This window comes from Panthera pardus, unplaced genomic scaffold (assembly GCF_024362965.1).
Source record: "Panthera pardus isolate Hobbes unplaced genomic scaffold, ASM2436296v1 HiC_scaffold_17, whole genome shotgun sequence".
Lineage (NCBI taxonomy): Eukaryota > Metazoa > Chordata > Mammalia > Carnivora > Felidae > Panthera > Panthera pardus.
Genome location: NW_026526732.1, coordinates 70,177,294 through 70,194,436, shown reverse-complemented (window position 1 = coordinate 70,194,436; position 17,143 = coordinate 70,177,294). Strand labels below are relative to the sequence as shown.

The 17,143-nt window shown below is 37.9% G+C and overlaps 1 long non-coding RNA gene across 1 annotated transcript in view; it reads left to right on the top strand.

The window, feature by feature from the left end:
• The first annotated feature begins 1,407 nt into the window (after positions 1-1,407).
• LOC109263422 (uncharacterized) overlaps positions 1,408-17,143 on the top strand; it is a 580,530-nt gene continuing 564,794 nt past the window's right edge. The window contains exon 1 of the long non-coding RNA XR_002078202.2: positions 1,408-1,813. This is a non-coding gene — a long non-coding RNA (uncharacterized LOC109263422). The remainder of the gene's footprint in view (positions 1,814-17,143) is intronic.

Below are 17,143 nucleotides of genomic sequence, written 5' to 3'. Positions count from 1 at the left end.
TTAAACTAACAAATATAGCTTCTATACATGTCTGACTTCTTTGCCAATGTTAAACGTAATGAAATAAACAACTTTAAAAAGGAAGATATTATTTTGTATTTGTCTAAGAATATCCCTCTTTCAGGTCCAAGCAACTGAACAAAGAAATTAAAAAGCATAATTAGTATTTAATAGTGAAATTTAAACCAACTTTTGAAAGAATTATTCTTCTTTTGGGATGTGTACATAATTTTATATTTAGTGTTTCATGCCTAACATTTGATTTCTGGGCTTAGTATTAGAAGCCAAATTTCTTAGTGCCATATATCATTATGCTAGTTTGTTAATAAAAGTTATTTTGATCTAAACATGCTAGTGTGTTTAAAATAATAGAGAAGGCATATTGTCATAGTTTATTCACATAGACCCACGTTTTTGTTCTGTGCTTTAAATGGTTTTATTTACTTTTATTTAAAATTTGTGCATGTACGTATGACTATATAGTAGAGGAAAAGAAAACAGCCATAATATAGAAGATGAAAAAAATCTCTTTTCCCCACAAGGTGGTACTGTGGTTCTTTTACTCTTGCAAAAATCTAAGCACAGAATTGATATTTCTGTACTTGTCTTCCTTCCCCCAACATTTTACAGGTGATCTACAATTAGATTCTAATAAAAATGAGAAATAATTTCAAAGGAAATTTGATACTTTTAAGTTTGAGGTAAATGGAAAGCAACTAAAAATTCTCTAGCCTTCTAATAAGAGTTTCCCCCCCTAACTTTTTGCTTCTTTTTAAAAAGTTCATGTACAAATTTTGGTTATAGTTTATGGTATTTTATGTACACTCTTTATACTATATATACTATGATAGTGTAGCAGTTTTTGCTATTATAAAAAGTATTAGCAGACATCTTTAAAATGTTTCAATTAATGAGCATAAATGCAACTCCTCATTTTTAGGCAATTCGATTTTCTCCCTCTTCTAAGCAATATCAGTAAAGAACTTCCCTCAGTTCTATAAGTAAAAATTACAGAACATGGCTTAAAAAAAGACAAAACACTTGAGTAGATATTGTGTTATCTCTTTTTACACTGTATCTTTCAGCTTATTTGAGGATTAAAAACTATGTTCATATATAAATATGGAACATCATATATGTTTGTTTTTCTCTGTAGTAAGAAATCAAGGCAAGTCATTGCATGATTGGGTTCCAGCCTCAACTTCCTGGTTCTGCCCCCTGGTAGCTTGTGACATTTGTTGAGACCTTGCATAGATTTCTGGGCCTGGCAGAGGGGACATGATGACAGAGGTGCCACAGCGGCCCTTGCCCTCAGGGCAGCGGTGGTCTCAGGGGTCCTGCATAAAAATTAAGTGGGGCGAGAGCAAGTGTGTCTTGAGACTGCATTCACAGAGTAAGCAGAGCTCTTCCTAGACTCTGCCCGATTATTTTGGGGTGGCCCGGGGAGCGGGCTGATGGAGATTATGCGGATTTGCCATGGGAATCCCAGAGTCTAGGAAGTGGAAACAAATCTTTGATGAATTTGTTGGCTACAATAATGAACATGGGAGGAAAAGAAAGGAGAAAAGGTATTCTACGAGAGATTGGGGAGAGAAAACCAAGGGAAAAAACAGGATCAAAAATGACAGTAAACGCCGGGGAAGAGAAAAGGCAGAACATAGAAAAGAAGAGCAAGAGCGGAATTGAACGAAGACGGGGCAGGACACTAGGAGCCGGAGGCTGGGCATCCGGCCTCTCATTTCATCCCACAGGGAGCCCGCGGAGAAGGCGTCTTCGGTCCCGTTTCACGGGTTGGAAACATCGACCTTAAGAGGTTAGATAACTGCTCAAGGTCACCGAGCTAAATAGCAGAGCCAGGATTCTCACCCCTCCTCAACCCAGATCCAGGGTCTGGCTGGATCGTGCCAGCCGCCCAGGGAAAGGGCCCGCAGGGCGGGCAGAGCGCAGGACGCGCCGGGCTGGAGTCGCAGCTCCATGAGCGTGCAGCAGAGGCGGCCGGGCAGGGATCGGTCATTACCTCCCCAAGCAAGGGCGCGGCTCGGGGGCCTCTCTAGACATCCTCTCCACAGCGCGAGTCTGGGCAGAGGAGGGAGGGCGAGCGGCGCTGGGCTCCTGCAAGGGGAGAGTCACCCCATCCCTCCGCTCCCGGTCGCATCCAGCCTCTTCCTGGCTCCGCGCTGGGATCTCCCAGCCACGCCAACGCGGGGGCCCCTGTGTTCGCCTCTCCCGGCCAGCACCTCCAGACCCACACAACTCCACCAACGCGCCCTGAGGGCTGCGGGCCGGCGCTGCATGGGATGCGTGCAGAAGTTAACCATACGCCTCAGGCAGGGCTCAGAGGACAGTGTTTCCAGGCGCCTGGGCTCAAGCTTTGCGGTGGAGCGTACCTGCCAGTGAGACCAGACTCAGACACAGGGAAGCCGGGGATGTTTACTAACCTAACTGTAACTTACATGAACCTACACAAGTACGTTAAAAGTAGAGATGTGTGCACCCTCACAGGAGGTAAAAACAAAACAGTCACAGGGAATAATACCTAGTTTGTATTGTAAATCGGTGCAGTTTGGATGTTATGAGCACCCCATTCGACGAATAGCTCCTGCCAATTCTTAGTGATTATTCAATGATTATTAATTGACGAGACACCTTTCACCTGAAAAATGGCTTGTCTGCATTGTCTTTCTTCTCAGAGAACTGCGAATTAAAGTTTCTTTGTTAGGGAGAACAAAGAAGAATCCAAATTATTTTAAGGAGGCTTTAGCATTTGACTTGGCAAACCCTTTTGCTAAAAGATCAACCTTCCCTCTTTGACTCGCCCCCTCTCTGTCACAGCCTCAGTGTGGGGTTGTCTTTGCAACAAGGCTAATGCTCCCAGCTGGTTTGGGGCCCCTCTCTTTCAGAATTTAGCAGTTTAGAAGTAAGAAGAGATTTAGAAGCCTCCTACCACATACAACCTTTTACTTTCACATCGGAGGTAAAAGAGGCCTGGAGAAGTTAAGGGCATCTTGCAAGTTTGTGCCAAAGCACGGGCCGACTCCCCGTCCCACCCTTGTTCCTTGGAGTGGTGGCCACCTGCTCCCATTTCCTCCCTTCACTTGGCCCCCATCCTATGTTCATCTTCCCTCTTGGGAGCCCAGGAAAAACTCCCTTCTTGAAAGTTTGTCAAGCAGGCAATGTCTTCTTCCTTTTCATCTTAAAAAATTATTTTCTTTTGCTGTCAGATTCATTCTGACATAGATCAGGGGTGGAAAAGTGTGTGGTATAGAATAGAGTCATTAGTAAATCCATCTCGTTTTTTGTTTCATTTGACAGCAACACATTAAATTAATCCCTGTCCAAAAGAATCACATTAAGGGAGCTGTCAATGCTAATCCCCAGCTCATTGTTGCTACCTAGCTCAGGGTTGACTTTAATAGGTCGCGCTGACATTTGTTTCTTGAGAGGCACATCGGTGACTTCATCCAGACCCAAATCTGTTCTCATCAAAAAGTGGAGGCACTGGCAAGTTTTTACAGACTCTGAATTCTCTGGGTTTCTAGCTTGGGGTTTGGGCTCTTGTTGGAAACATTGATTTACATTTAGCTTTTAACAATGAAAAGAAGATAAGGTAGAATCCTCTTTGAGAAAAACAAAAAGCTGACTAAAAAAACCTAAAACTAGAATATTATTGTTCTTATGCTTATTTGTATCATCCTATATTAGCTACTACTGTTATCTATAGATCTGATTGTATACACGCCAGATGTAAGGTGAAAAACAAATGAGAAAAAATAAAATGTTGAGTCTATTCTTGAGAATAGACTGCATAGACTAATGAAAAGGGTAGAAGCAAGGATGAGAAAACCTGGAATATAAAAGACCTATAGAAAAGCTGGAGGGAAAAAAGGGGAATTTACTGGCAAGGAAAAGTAACATTTAAGCAATAATTTGGATAGAAAGAATTCGGGCAGTATAGAAACTAGGAAAAAATACATTACAAAAAGGGCAAAACATTCCTTTAACCAACATTTAGAAACTATGATTATAAAAAACTTTTTTTTTTAATGTTATTGCTCTGCCTCTCTGTCCTCTGTTTTCCACACCTTCCCCCAACCCCTGCACACTGATATGGATTATCCAGCTTTGTGCTTATGACATTTATGGATTCCAGATCTGACAATCATATATTAGCCTTTGTCTGGGCAGCTAAGAAAAAGCAGAAGACTGATCCGATCTTAAATCATTTAACCTGTTCTTAAAATATGCCTCTCACCTGGTTATTCTTATTTTTGTGGGTATTTGGCAACGTTTTGAAGATGAAGTGGGAGCTAAAAATTGAGAAGTGGGTATCCATTATTTAACAAACATATTGAGTGAAGTGTACAAATACTACAGATTTGCTATATCCATATATGCCAGAAAATAACTATGTATATTCTATTTTTACTAATTGAATCATACTTTATTCATATTGCAAGGTGATATTATAAATCTTTTTATTAACTGAAAACTCACCTCTACCTCAATTTTTTCTTCTGAAAATCTGTATTTTCAAGTAAACATGGCACATTTAAACCTTTTACTTTCAGGATTTTTGTTATTTCACTTTTATTATAGTTTTTATTCCTTTTGCTCCCTTTATGTCCTCAGAATTACCTCTGGACATAACCATTAAAATATTACTTTTCTATAATCTCTGTAAAACACAAAACTATCTATTGAAGGCAATTTCATTTATTTGAATGATTGAACAACTGAGGCTAATTCTCAGAAAATGGGCTAGGGTTTTTGTGGTCCACATAATAAGACTAGTAAGGATCAGTACGAAAAGAACTATGCATGCATTCAACAATCTCCAGACAAATGCCAGGAGTATGAGGAATAAGAACTTAGCTTCATAGTGCATCAGTGGACTAAGACCTAGTTGACATTTTAGAAATTGGTGGGTTAGAGCAGACATGAATGGAATGCTAAAACTCTAGGTACTCCAAGGCTTTGTACTCAGCACGATCGATGTCTTCTACATAGTAGGCATTCAGTGGACAATTTTTACATCAATAATGAATGTTTGTGTAACATGCATGGAGAAAGAATGCAGGACAGAAAGAATACAGATAGGAAACAGAAAGGAGAAGGCCAGAGGAGGTGGCAGAGTGGGACATTGTTAGTTGTCGAAGGGGGCATAATCGGTGGTGCTTTGCTGGGTTGCAATGACTGAGGAACCGGATCTGGGAATTAAAGCAGAAAGGTGAAGCCAGTAGGCAATTATGCAGTGGAGATAGGAGTATTTATCCTTTGGAAATGCATCCATATGCACTGTTCACTATATTAATGCTCAGATAAGAGCTTTACCTTCAAGGAATATGTATTTCAAAGGGAAAACATATGTTTTTGAATTTAGATAAGTTGTTATGTGTAATGATGTATCAGGAAATAACTTTCAACGATTGTGAACTTCTGTGTGCACCTCATGATTCTGCGCAATCAGGAAGAGCTCCTCCCTTTCTTCTTTGCTGAGATGCTCTAATGACAAACCATTGGTAGTGGATCCCAAGGCCACTGGTGGAGGCTGGGGTGGGACCTGGGAGATGGGAAATGTTTTAGTAGAGTGAACCCCCAGTCACTCTCTGGAAGCTAAGACCATATCCTAATCCCCCATCCCATCCACCAGTCCTCCTACTGTTGTTTTCTTTATTGGCCCGAGGGTTGGTCTGCCTGCTTTCCTTCTCCACATCTGTCTCCTATGGTTTTTGTGTGGGCTTTTCTTCATCCTGTTGTGGAATAGAGCCCCGATTCACTGCTTTTGCCCTATCACCCATCTGACCTTGAGGCAAGCACAGCATTTTTTTATTTTTGAAAAGGAGTATTTTAAATAGTAATGATGGGAAAAGAGGGGATAAATAGAGGTGTGAGGGTATCCCCATTTTTCCTTTCTTTTATACAACTAGATTTTTATGGAATCAAAATATATACAGAAGGACCTAAATCAGAGGGTAAGCTTCAGATTTCACGTTAGTTATTTGTCACAGGAGTTGGAGTAGATGTCGGGGGAGGCACAAGGCTTCTGAAAGGATGGTGAAGATTTGCAGTGGGGGTGTGGGCGCTGCTGGCAATGTCACACCTTGGACTGGGTGGGGTAAGGACAGGGAAGAGAAAGTCAGTTCTGGGGCTTTACTCTCCAGTCAACTCTCCTCACTTGCTACTGCTTCTGAACACAGGCTCCCCAGTGCCCATCTCCCTGCCCCCTTCAAGTCTAGGACAGCAGGGAGCAGCAGGGTGAGAAGTCAGACACACAGGGTTGTTTCTAAGTGTTGATAATTTTCTCTGAGCTCTTGATGGCCTCTCATTACTGACCTGTGGCACGTTTCCACAATATTGTTTTCTGGGTTAGTAGACCAAGCTACTTGGAATATAAAGAAGACCCAAGGGGAGAAAGGGATGGATAGGAACTTATATACTTTTAGTTTTTGTTCTATTGCTTCTAAGCCTTTGGAAAAGGCTGTAACTGACAACTACAACCCATTTTCAAACTTAAATTATATCTGTGCAATTTAGGTAGAAAGCCCCTGGGCCGGTATGGTACTTTTTTTCTGTGCCTGCCAGGGTACCAAGCACATTGAAGGCATTTAACAAATAATGATAATAATTTAAAGCAATGGGAGCATTGGGTGTATAGGGAGATAAGAAACTGGAAGACTAGGGCCCACTAATAATTAATAATGTCTCAGGAGGTGGTCCTACTGTTTTTGGATTTTAAATCCCCTTGTTCAATTTCTTGCTGGAGTGAATTCCACACAAAAAAGAATAATCTTTAATTTGATACTTAGTCACTTCAGTGTCCTGTGCTGAGCTGGCTAAGATTGCATATTCTTATGAAAATATACGCATTCATAATCAGTCTGATAATGTTGCTCCCCAGGGCTTCTAAATGCAAAAGCAAGAGATCATATATTCAGATATGTGTCTTCAAAGTCATAGGATCATCTGAGAAGTTTGCATTTCTCATTTTTCACTTTTTATTCTTGGAATTGAAAAGAAAACAACACCATGAAAACTTCTAATTAAATACATAATGAAACAAGGCCCAGCACCCATGAGTTAAGGCCTCACCAGGAATGAATTCTTGTCCTTTAATGTGATAGGCTGAATTGACAGACATTGTCATAAAATGACAGGATAACTAGAGTATGCTTTTGATTAAGGTTTGATTAGCAATTATTTTCTGCTTCTTGTGCTTATATTCTGAAGATTCGGAGTCTGCATTTCTTTATGTGGTTGAAATATTCAGAGACCATAGGAAAGGCTACACCCCAGGGAAAGACTGGAAAGAATGCAAAGCACGTCTTCTGTGTCCATCCCTTCTTCCAATGTGTTCTTTTTCTTATGTCTAGAGCATCCTTTAGCACCTGTCTTGGTTTGGATTTAGACTTTCATTCTCTTCTCTGGGTCAAAGCTTGTTATTCTTTGCTTTTCTGAACTGACTCCATTTCATATTAGATTCTGCTTTCATAATATTCTTGAATCCTTCCTCTCCTCTATATCCTCTTTACCACGGTCTTATTTTGAAACTACACCATCTCTTTTGTAGTAGCTATTGAATTACTCCAATAGCTTCTTTCCATCCTTCACCTGCTGTTAGGGTTTTTGTTTCTTTTCTTCCTTTTTTTTTTTTTTTTTGAGAAAGAACAAGGAATCTTTAATGTTCATTTATTTTTGAGAGAGAGAGAGAGTGTGAACAGGGTGAGGGACAGAAAGACAGGGAGACAGAATCTGAAGCAGGCTCCAGGCTCTGAGCTGTCAGCACAGAGCCCAACGTGCGGCTTGAATCCACAAACTGTAAGATCATGACCTGAGCCAAACTCAGAGGCTTAACTGACTGAGCCACCCAGGCACCCCTATTTATTTTTTCCCTTAAAACACAGGTCTGCTTTTGTCTCTCCTCTGGTTAAAAATTTTGACACCTTGGGGCACCTGGGTGGCTCAGTTGGTTGAGCATCTGACTATTGATTTTGGCTCAGGTCATGATCCAAGGGTCCTGGGATTGAGCTCTGCATCAGGCTCCGTGGTGAGTGTGGAGCCTGCTTAAGATTCTCTCTCTCTCTATCTCTCTCTTCCTCTCCTTCTGGCCCTCCCAACTCACTTTCTCTCTAAAAAAATTTTTTGGACACCACACTCATCAGTTCTCAAATAAAAATCATAATCTTTAGCAGAATATAAAAAGAACTTTGTTGTCTGGTCCCTGGCTATCTTCCCAGCATCATCAGTTGCTACCTGACTGTGGATCTTTGTACATGTGTCTTTATAAGCTATTTTGCTCCGTCCATACCTTTGACTATGATAGTCTGTCTGCTTGGATTGCATTTTTCCCTTTGTTTCTCTGAAAGATGCCTGACTTTCCTTCAAGGCTCACCTTGAAATTACCTTATTGTATTGAAGATGGCAATTATTTCCTCTTCATTCCCACACTTCCTTTTAGGAGAATCTGTCCTTGGACTGGTGTAGGATGAAGTTAGATTCTCTTCCAAAAATTGATATGGGGATAGAGAGAGAGTGAATTAGCTGGCTATGGATGTTGGATAAGTAAGGTCTTAGGGTCTCAAGGGTTGATATGGTCATATGTACAAGCCAAAAAAGTTGATCTATGGCAAAAGGTAGGGAAATGGGGCAAATTGCAGGAAAAAGTATATATGAAAGATACGCTTAGAAAGGGAACACCAGTAGGTTCTTGTTTATCGACTCTTATCAGAGTCCCTCTTGAGACTGCATTTTCCTTTTAGAAACTCTTATCTATTTATGCTAATATATTCTTATTTTATTAAAAAAATTTTTTTAATCTTTATTCTTGAGAGAGAGACAGCGTGTGAGCAGGGGAGGAGCAGAGAGAGAGAGGGAGACAGAATCGGAAGCAGGCTCCAGGCTCCGAGCTGTCAGTACAGAGCCCAACGCAGGGCCCCAACTCACAAACCATGGGATCATGACCTGAGCCGAAGTCGGATGCCTAGCCAACTGAGCCACCCAGGCGCCCCTAATATGTTCTTTATGTAACTTGTCCAGCTGAGTTTCTGTTTTTTGTTATAAAATGATTCCTTATTAAGACTGATCTAATATATGCGATGAAATTATTGCATACATATCTGTCTTCTCCACCAGACAGTAAACTCCCTGACAGTTAGGACACCGTTTTATTTATCTTGAGATTCCCAGCAATTAGTCTAGCTGTGGTAGATTGACAATATATGTTTGAATGAATGAATACTAACCTCATTTTTTCACTGCCTTTTCTGACAAAGAGCTTAGGAAATTACAAAGTTGGTGTTGCTATCATAGTGGATGATAAAGTGTTAGTTCTTCCAGTAACATATTGTATTTTTAATAAGGGTTTTCTGGAATCAATCCTTTGAGGTACAGGAAAAGCCGTAAAAGTGGGAATTTATCAGTATTGGATTTCATGGGGAGGTATTTAGGATCCTTTCAATGTCTGAAATTATACCTTTGTTCAGAGCCAGTGGGGAGTAGGGCCAACAGCAGGAGGAACTGTCTGAAGGACAGATGGACACCCTTCCTGCAGGGACTGATGAAGTGGGAACAGGAGTGGGACCTTACTTCCCAGAACTGCATTTAATTCCTTCCTAATGGTTTCCTATAAACACAGATCATCCAGGAAGAACAGAAAATAGTCTTAGAGGAACCTTTCAAAATACTGAGTTCCTTGAGGTTATATCACAATGTGGAAAGTTCGCTTTGTGAATCAGTATATTGCTCTTTAAATATTTTTATTTCTAATAATACATTCTCTTCCACTTTCTGTGTTAGTATTAATAATCAAATGGCACTTAACAGAAATCAAATAAACAATTATTTTCTATGGCATAAATTAAAGATGATGTCATATTATAGCTGAGACCTCACTATAGGAAAATCAAATGTGATGGATCATTGAAATCAGCCTGAGATGAATGTTTCCCTCTCCCAAATGTAACCTTCCAAGATTTTTAGGTCATAGAATTGTTGATCTCTACTTTTAATTGTGAGGTGTACATTTTTACCTTCTTTTCTTCCTAGTCTACAGTATTAATAAGCCTTCCCTTTCTTTGGCTATACCAAGACTCTTCTTGGTTTTTGTTGTTGTTGTTGTTGGTTGAACCAGGGCAGTGAAACTATCGTCCTCATTAACTGGCATTTCTCTTGGTGCAGATATATTTGAGAACATCAACATTAATGTGACCAAAGCCTATTTTAGCAAGTCCCCTTCTAGACAAAACTTTAAACAGGGAATTCATCCTTTTTTTTTTTTTTTTTGAAAAAAAATTTTTAATATTTATTTATTTTTGAGAGAGAGAGAGAGAGCGAACATGAGTGGGGGATGGGCACAGAGAGAGGAGGACAGAGGATCCAAAGTGGGCTCTGTGCTGACAGCAGAGAGCCCGCTGTGGGGCTCAAACTCATGAACCGTGAGATCATGACCTGAGCTGAAGTCAGATATTTAACCAACTAAACCAACTAAGCCCCAAACAGGGAATTCATCTTTCTTAATGCTGTTCTGTTAAATGTGCCAGGCATTAGAGGCTAGCTTTATTTGAGGACTTAGTAAATTCTACATGTGGTTTAAGGTGATGTTTCTTTTAACATTAAATGTAATTATAATAGGGTAGAGGTGCAATGTAGGCATGTTGTTGGATAAACACATAAATTTATGGGTGCTCAACAGATTCTGTGCTTATTCCTGCCTAGTGAAAATGTTTCTCAGCTCCAGTAAAACATATATCTGCTATCCTCTAGAGAATCTAAGAACATAAATGGAAGTTAAACAGCTGGACAGAATGCCAATGTTTTAAAATATAGCTAGGAATCAGAGTTAGAAAGCAGAAAGACCTCTTTAGCTTCAAAGGTAGCCAATTAAGTTGCAAACACTATTGATAATAGTTGCTGTATTCAGAGCCTTATTATATAAAACACCATGCTGTCTTGAAACTGAAGAGGTTGCCATGCAGTTGTCTCCATAATCCATAATTGAAAGAATCATAAATGTAACAATTATTTCCCTCTATGATTGCTTTCACAATTTCTTGTTCTCTGCAGGATCCTTGTGTTTTTTTTTTTTCTTTCAGCTCATTGCAACGATCAAGCAATTATAGTGTGATTCATATTTAAGATTAAATTTTGCATGTCTACTGAGGTATAATTGTGAACTATGTTTACATAATCAATCAACTTTTTAAGTAAGTAGTATTGATTGCAACATATCCTTTGTAAGTAATATCTATTTGGCCTAAGTTTTACAAGTTATATCAATCAATGACTTATAACAAAACAATGTGATTAAAGATGGACATAAATAGTATAATATTCAAATTGGAAAAGCTACTCCGAATGATGGAAAAGAGATAAGAAATAAAAGCAATTCCCATATGTTGTATTTTAATCTAATCTTAAGAAGTCCTGTCATCCTCCAGAAGATATTTCTAGCTTTAAGTACTTTAAAATGTTGGTAATGAACTAAACGAAGATGTTATTACTTCTCAGGTTTGATATTGTCATTCTGTACCTATCACGCAGTGACAGACAATGCTTACAAATCTATTAATCAAATCAGTTAATATCAGTTACAAATCAGGCAAATCAGTTACTATTTGTTTAGGAGTGATTGCTCACCAGGCTTAGATTGGAGACTGGCCAGCTTCTGTAAGAGCCCTGATTTAATGGGTGAGTTTAACGAGAGCAGTTAAGTTCTCTTTCTCCTTGCTCACTCCCCACTCCACCTCATGTCTACTGGGAGAAGAGGGAGTGAGACCACCTAGGGAAGAGGAGAGGAAAAGTTAAAGGGGAATGAGGGCACAGTTCCAGAGGGGTTCTCATGCACTTTGAACGAGTGAAACAAAAGTAGCTCCCTACATGTAAGTTCAAACTCTTCTGTGAAAAAAGAAAAAAAGCCATCAAAGTATGTCATCTTAACCAAAGCTAATAGCACTTTATAATATTTTAGACTTAATAAAGCATTCAAATATTTCTTTCCATGTATAACCCATCTATTTTAATGAAAACTCTCACATTTTACTTAACTTCAGAGGCCATCTAATTCATTCTCCTGATTGTACAGGAGAACTGACTTTCTATATTATAATTGAAGCGGTTACATACTTTATTGTCCAGATTTGGACACTGAAAATAAAAGAGGTTGCTATTAATAATTACCCCAGGACAACAGGTATGAACTGGGGAACTAGGACTTATGAGCACGTTGACGTTGATTATAAAAAATAGAATAGTTGAGTCTTTAAAATGAATTTTTTTATTGTTCTGCCATTATGATAGAGGAAACAGTTAAATTAGCTATTCTAATAATAGTTAACATATTTAGATCAGTTATTATATACCAAGCAATATTATGAGTATTTTATTTGTAAAAACATGATTAATCCTCATAATAACTCCATGGGGTTGCTACTCTCATCCCTATTTCATAGATAAGGAAACTGAGGTCTAGAGAGGTTAAATTGCTTGTCCAAAGTCACAAAACTAGTACTAAAAGAGGTGGGATTCAAACCTAGTTATTTTGCCTCCAGAGTATATGCCTTTCATGCATCTAGCACTAATGGTTGTGGAGGCAGGTCTTGAAAAGCAGTAATGTTTGAAGGGCTGAGCAGATCTCATAGGTTTGCAATCCTGGGGGCCGTAAAAAATTAGAAGCCTGGGGTAGGAGGTTGTGAAGTGGATGCTTAGGGACCAATAAAAGTATCTGGTATTATAAATGAGAACTTACAGAATGAAACTGCAGTTATGGATGACCCTTGGTGTGCTTCTTAAGGTGTGGATTTTACACATGCTTCAAGGAAGTAGGAATGATAACCACATGGTGAACCCACCAGGGCAAGCAGAGGCAAAAGGAACATCTGACTTAGGTGAGGAATAAAGGTAGGGAATGGAGATTCCTGACCATTCTTTTGGGCTACATGTGAGCTATATACATAACCTTGGCTTCAGTTTTTGTTGATAGAAGGGAACGACTTGCTCTTACTTCCAGGGAACAAAAGAATGAAAGATAGCTGGGTGGGACAAAGGTAGGTTTTTAGTCAATGCACTGAGACCCCTTGGCTCAGCCTTCCATCCTGGCTACCATTAAACTGCTGGAGACCAAACAGAAGTTCTACAATGCTGAGTTTGTGAGAAATCACAGAGAAACCACTGGATCTATTATTCCTTGATTTTCAGCTCTCTTTATAGTACGAAATTATGAGATTCAAGCACTGGGTGCAATATGCTGCCAGTTCTAATGTGGGTTGTGTTGGTCTTTTAGGCAATTATTTTCATCCGTATCAACCAACATATCTTTGGTTCTAATCATTTATCATCATATTGATTTTGGGGCAAACATGTACTTAACATATACTTTTAATCTCTTTGACATATTGTTTCTAAGTTTTCCTTTAAGAACATGAGACTACATTCATTCACTTCTTTTTTTTTTTTTTTTTCAACGTTTTTTATTTATTTTTGGGACAGAGAGAGACAGAGCATGAACGGGGGAGGGGCAGAGAGAGAGGGAGACACAGAATCGGAAACAGGCTCCAGGCTCCGAGCCATCAGCCCAGAGCCCGACGCGGGGCTCGAACTCACGGACCGCGAGATCGTGACCTGGCTGAAGTCGGACGCCTAACCGACTGCGCCACCCAGGCGCCCCCATTCACTTCTTTTATTGATAGTTTACTCACCTGGTCTCAGTTATTTGTATTCATTAAACTGCCAAACTTAATCTTGATTGTGTTGGTCAATCTTACTGAGGATCTTTTTATTGAATAATGATACCATGAGAAGAAAATAATTCTTGTCTTCAAAGTATACGAGTCCCAACGCAAAACAAAACAAAAACAAAAGATAACGTAATCGAAAGCAAAATAAACAAGGGCAGATGATAGTAGGATTCACTTATATTAACTCTCAGTGGTTATAGTTTAAAAGGGTATTCAGCAGATATTTTCGCCTATACTCGCCTGTTTGAGTATTATCGAGTGTTTTTGCAAAATGGTCAAGTACAATGATAAAAATAGTAAAGAAAAAGTTATAGTATCTTTAAAAAGCTAAATAAAATCCAGAATTTTAGATTATATTCATAAAATGCCTGCATATTCTTTTCATGTGTACTATTAAAAAAAAAAAAACCCTTTAGTTTTAAATTAGAAGAGAGATCAGAGGTTACCTAATTCAGTCTCCTTTATAGGGCGAGCAACTGAGGATCAAAATCTTTTATGCCTTGCTCAAGTTCGCTTGAAAGCACAAACAGAAACAGGGTCCCTTAGGCTGCAGCCCTTTTAATAGTTTTGTATTCACTTAAAATTAAAAAATTAATATCATATAAATAGAATACAGAATGTACTCTATAAAGCTAGTACTGAAAGATAAAGGCAGAACTCTAATTCAGGAAAATGTAATTTTTTTCTCTAACAAAGTAACACATTCCTGTGTGCCAAAATCAGCAAACTGCATAAATAATTCTAAATTCTAATCTTGCTTTTGTCACTGTCTTTGTATAGTATTTGGTAGGACAGTTCACCTCAGTGACAGTAACCCCATGTATATAATAGGAAAAGTATTGTTTTTACTTCTAAGGCAGAGAAAATGCTGATATCTCTCTTTTTTAATGCATCAACAATTGAAAGGGTTAAAAATTCCACATTATGAACATACTATCATGTTTTGATAAGAAGCAAATTATTTGAAGTACTAAGAATAATACTTAAGCAAGGCTGAAAATCATTAAGTTTGATATTCTTTGTTTATGCCCATGACTTTAATTTTACTCTTTTAGATAGAATTAAATATATTTTCTGTATATATGTTTTTCTGTCTTGACCAAATTCTTGTCAGAAATAAATTGTGTTGTAAAACTACAATAACTTTCTGGAACTTAGTAAGCCAAGCCAAATCATTCAAGCAATTTCTTCTCCCTGATTTCCTGCCTTAGCTCAATGGACTGTTGCCATTGGTCACATTAACTGGGTAATTACTGAATCTCCATTACTTTCTGACATTACAGCTGAACAAAAATAAGAGCACAAACATTGAGGGTAAGTTGTGAACAAATAGCACAGCTATTTAAGTCTTTTTGTGTACATGTATTTATATTTTTTTAGAAGTTAAGGACAGGCTTTCATTTTAGGTTAGAAAAATAAAAATGAAGGAAGAACCAAAATAATCTATTTTGGAGTAATATCTTTCTTAAATTAAATGCTTAAATTATAATATTAGAAGAGGCATAATCCCAATCCATAATTCAACTTCAGTGCATGCAAAGACTTAATTATAGACATTATTAAAAATACTTGATGCCTTTTTATGGGAGCTAATGTTTAAATCTATTTGACAAAGTTCTGTTTGCTGCACCTCATTTGCATTGCCTATCATACAGAACAGATAAAATGCATAGTCGTCTTGTTCTTTATTAAAGGCAAATCCATTTTCATCTTGAAGACATAGGTTTGAGTCAAAGAATTATCTTTTAAATAGAATTAGTCCTTGAAGTTAATGTGTTGGCACTTCTTTTATGGTTCTGATTGTATTTTTATTTTAACCATTAGAGGGCACGTTAGTCCAAGAAATATTAAACAAAAAGCACAGCAACAAGAAGGAAATAGAAGTAGTAGGCAGTGAAAATTTATATATTTATGCTTATTTTCCCTCATTGTCATTTGCAACATAATTTACCAGATTTTTTTCTTAATCTGAAAATAATTCAGGTATATATAGTTTCTTGCGAGAAATAACTAGACTTTTTATTACTAGTTACTTCTCCTAGGAGAATAAGGTTGGCCTAGTTGAATTTGGCAAGGTTGACTATTATGTGACCAAGGAGGACATAATAAATCATGGCATTTGAAGAACATCCTGAGTTCAAAGTTACATACGATTAGATTATTATAAAGTAAGTAAATGCCAGCCCCTGGTTTTGTAGTTAAAAAAACCCAAAAAACCAAAAAAAACCTATGTGTGAATGAATGTAGCTCAGCAACTATGCTTCACTGCGAGTATTTATAACCTTTAAAATTTGGTACAAATTACAGAGAGAACAATAGATGGCCCCAGAGTGAACACAAGGCTTTATTTCACTAGAAAGGCTTGGCTGAGGTCATAAACTGCGAGAGGGCAGGCAGCTCAAGAGGCTTATGAATGACTGCGGAGTCTCAGAATGAGTTCATTTGTTTTCAATCTACAGCAAACTGTTATTATTTCTAATGTTCAGTCTTTTGCTCTAAAGGCTGCAGGTTTTAATCTGTAAGGCTGAAATAGATACCAGCTAGTATTTAACAATAATGCTTTTATGATGGTAAGTTAAAGGAATACTTTAATGACTAATTCATTAATTTATTTAATAAAACAAATTGAGCACCTGCTAAATTTCAACTTCTGGGCTAGGTGCTAGGGGATAAAGATAGATCAATACATTGTCCTTGGCTTGAAAATAAGCTTTTTTTAAAAATACCCTTTGATTTACAAAGAAATAAATCAGCAAATAGCTGTAGTATATGATAACTTTATGTATTAGTGGGAAAAGAGAAAAGAGACTTACCAAGCCTACCGCAAAAAATATTTTACATTACATTTTTAAGGGAACTAAAGGTATAGGCAAAGTTATTAGTATATATTATCTTCAGTTTAAGACTGCAGAACTGCTCTGGTAATATTTTTTTTCTGAAAGTCAATTATACAATAAATCGTAGTAATTAGTTGCATAAAACAAGGTAATAATGTAATTAAAACCAAAATATTTACTTGCTATAGAAGATACTTTTATGCATCTTAATTCTGCTCCTTGCAAGCTAATAATACTCTATAGGAATTTCTGTGTGGCTTTTACATCTGCTGGTTGTGGAATTAGCATGTACAAAGAGAGCTCAGAATTATGCTTTAATTATGATTTGAATGATGATTTGAGTCTGAGCATGAGTTGTCAACAGAATTGTGAGCTGGGGGAAAAAGAGATAAGGACTGTTAGTGGGATTAAAAAGTATATTTGCAGTCACTTACTTTAAAGTGCCTTTTGTTTTAAAAGAAGTAATTAATGTTAGGAATTAATTGGTTCAGATTCTTGATTTTAAAGTTATCACTTGGTTGCTAAGATGAAGCCTTTTCGGAATTACTACACGATGTGCAATGACAGGAACATTTCAGT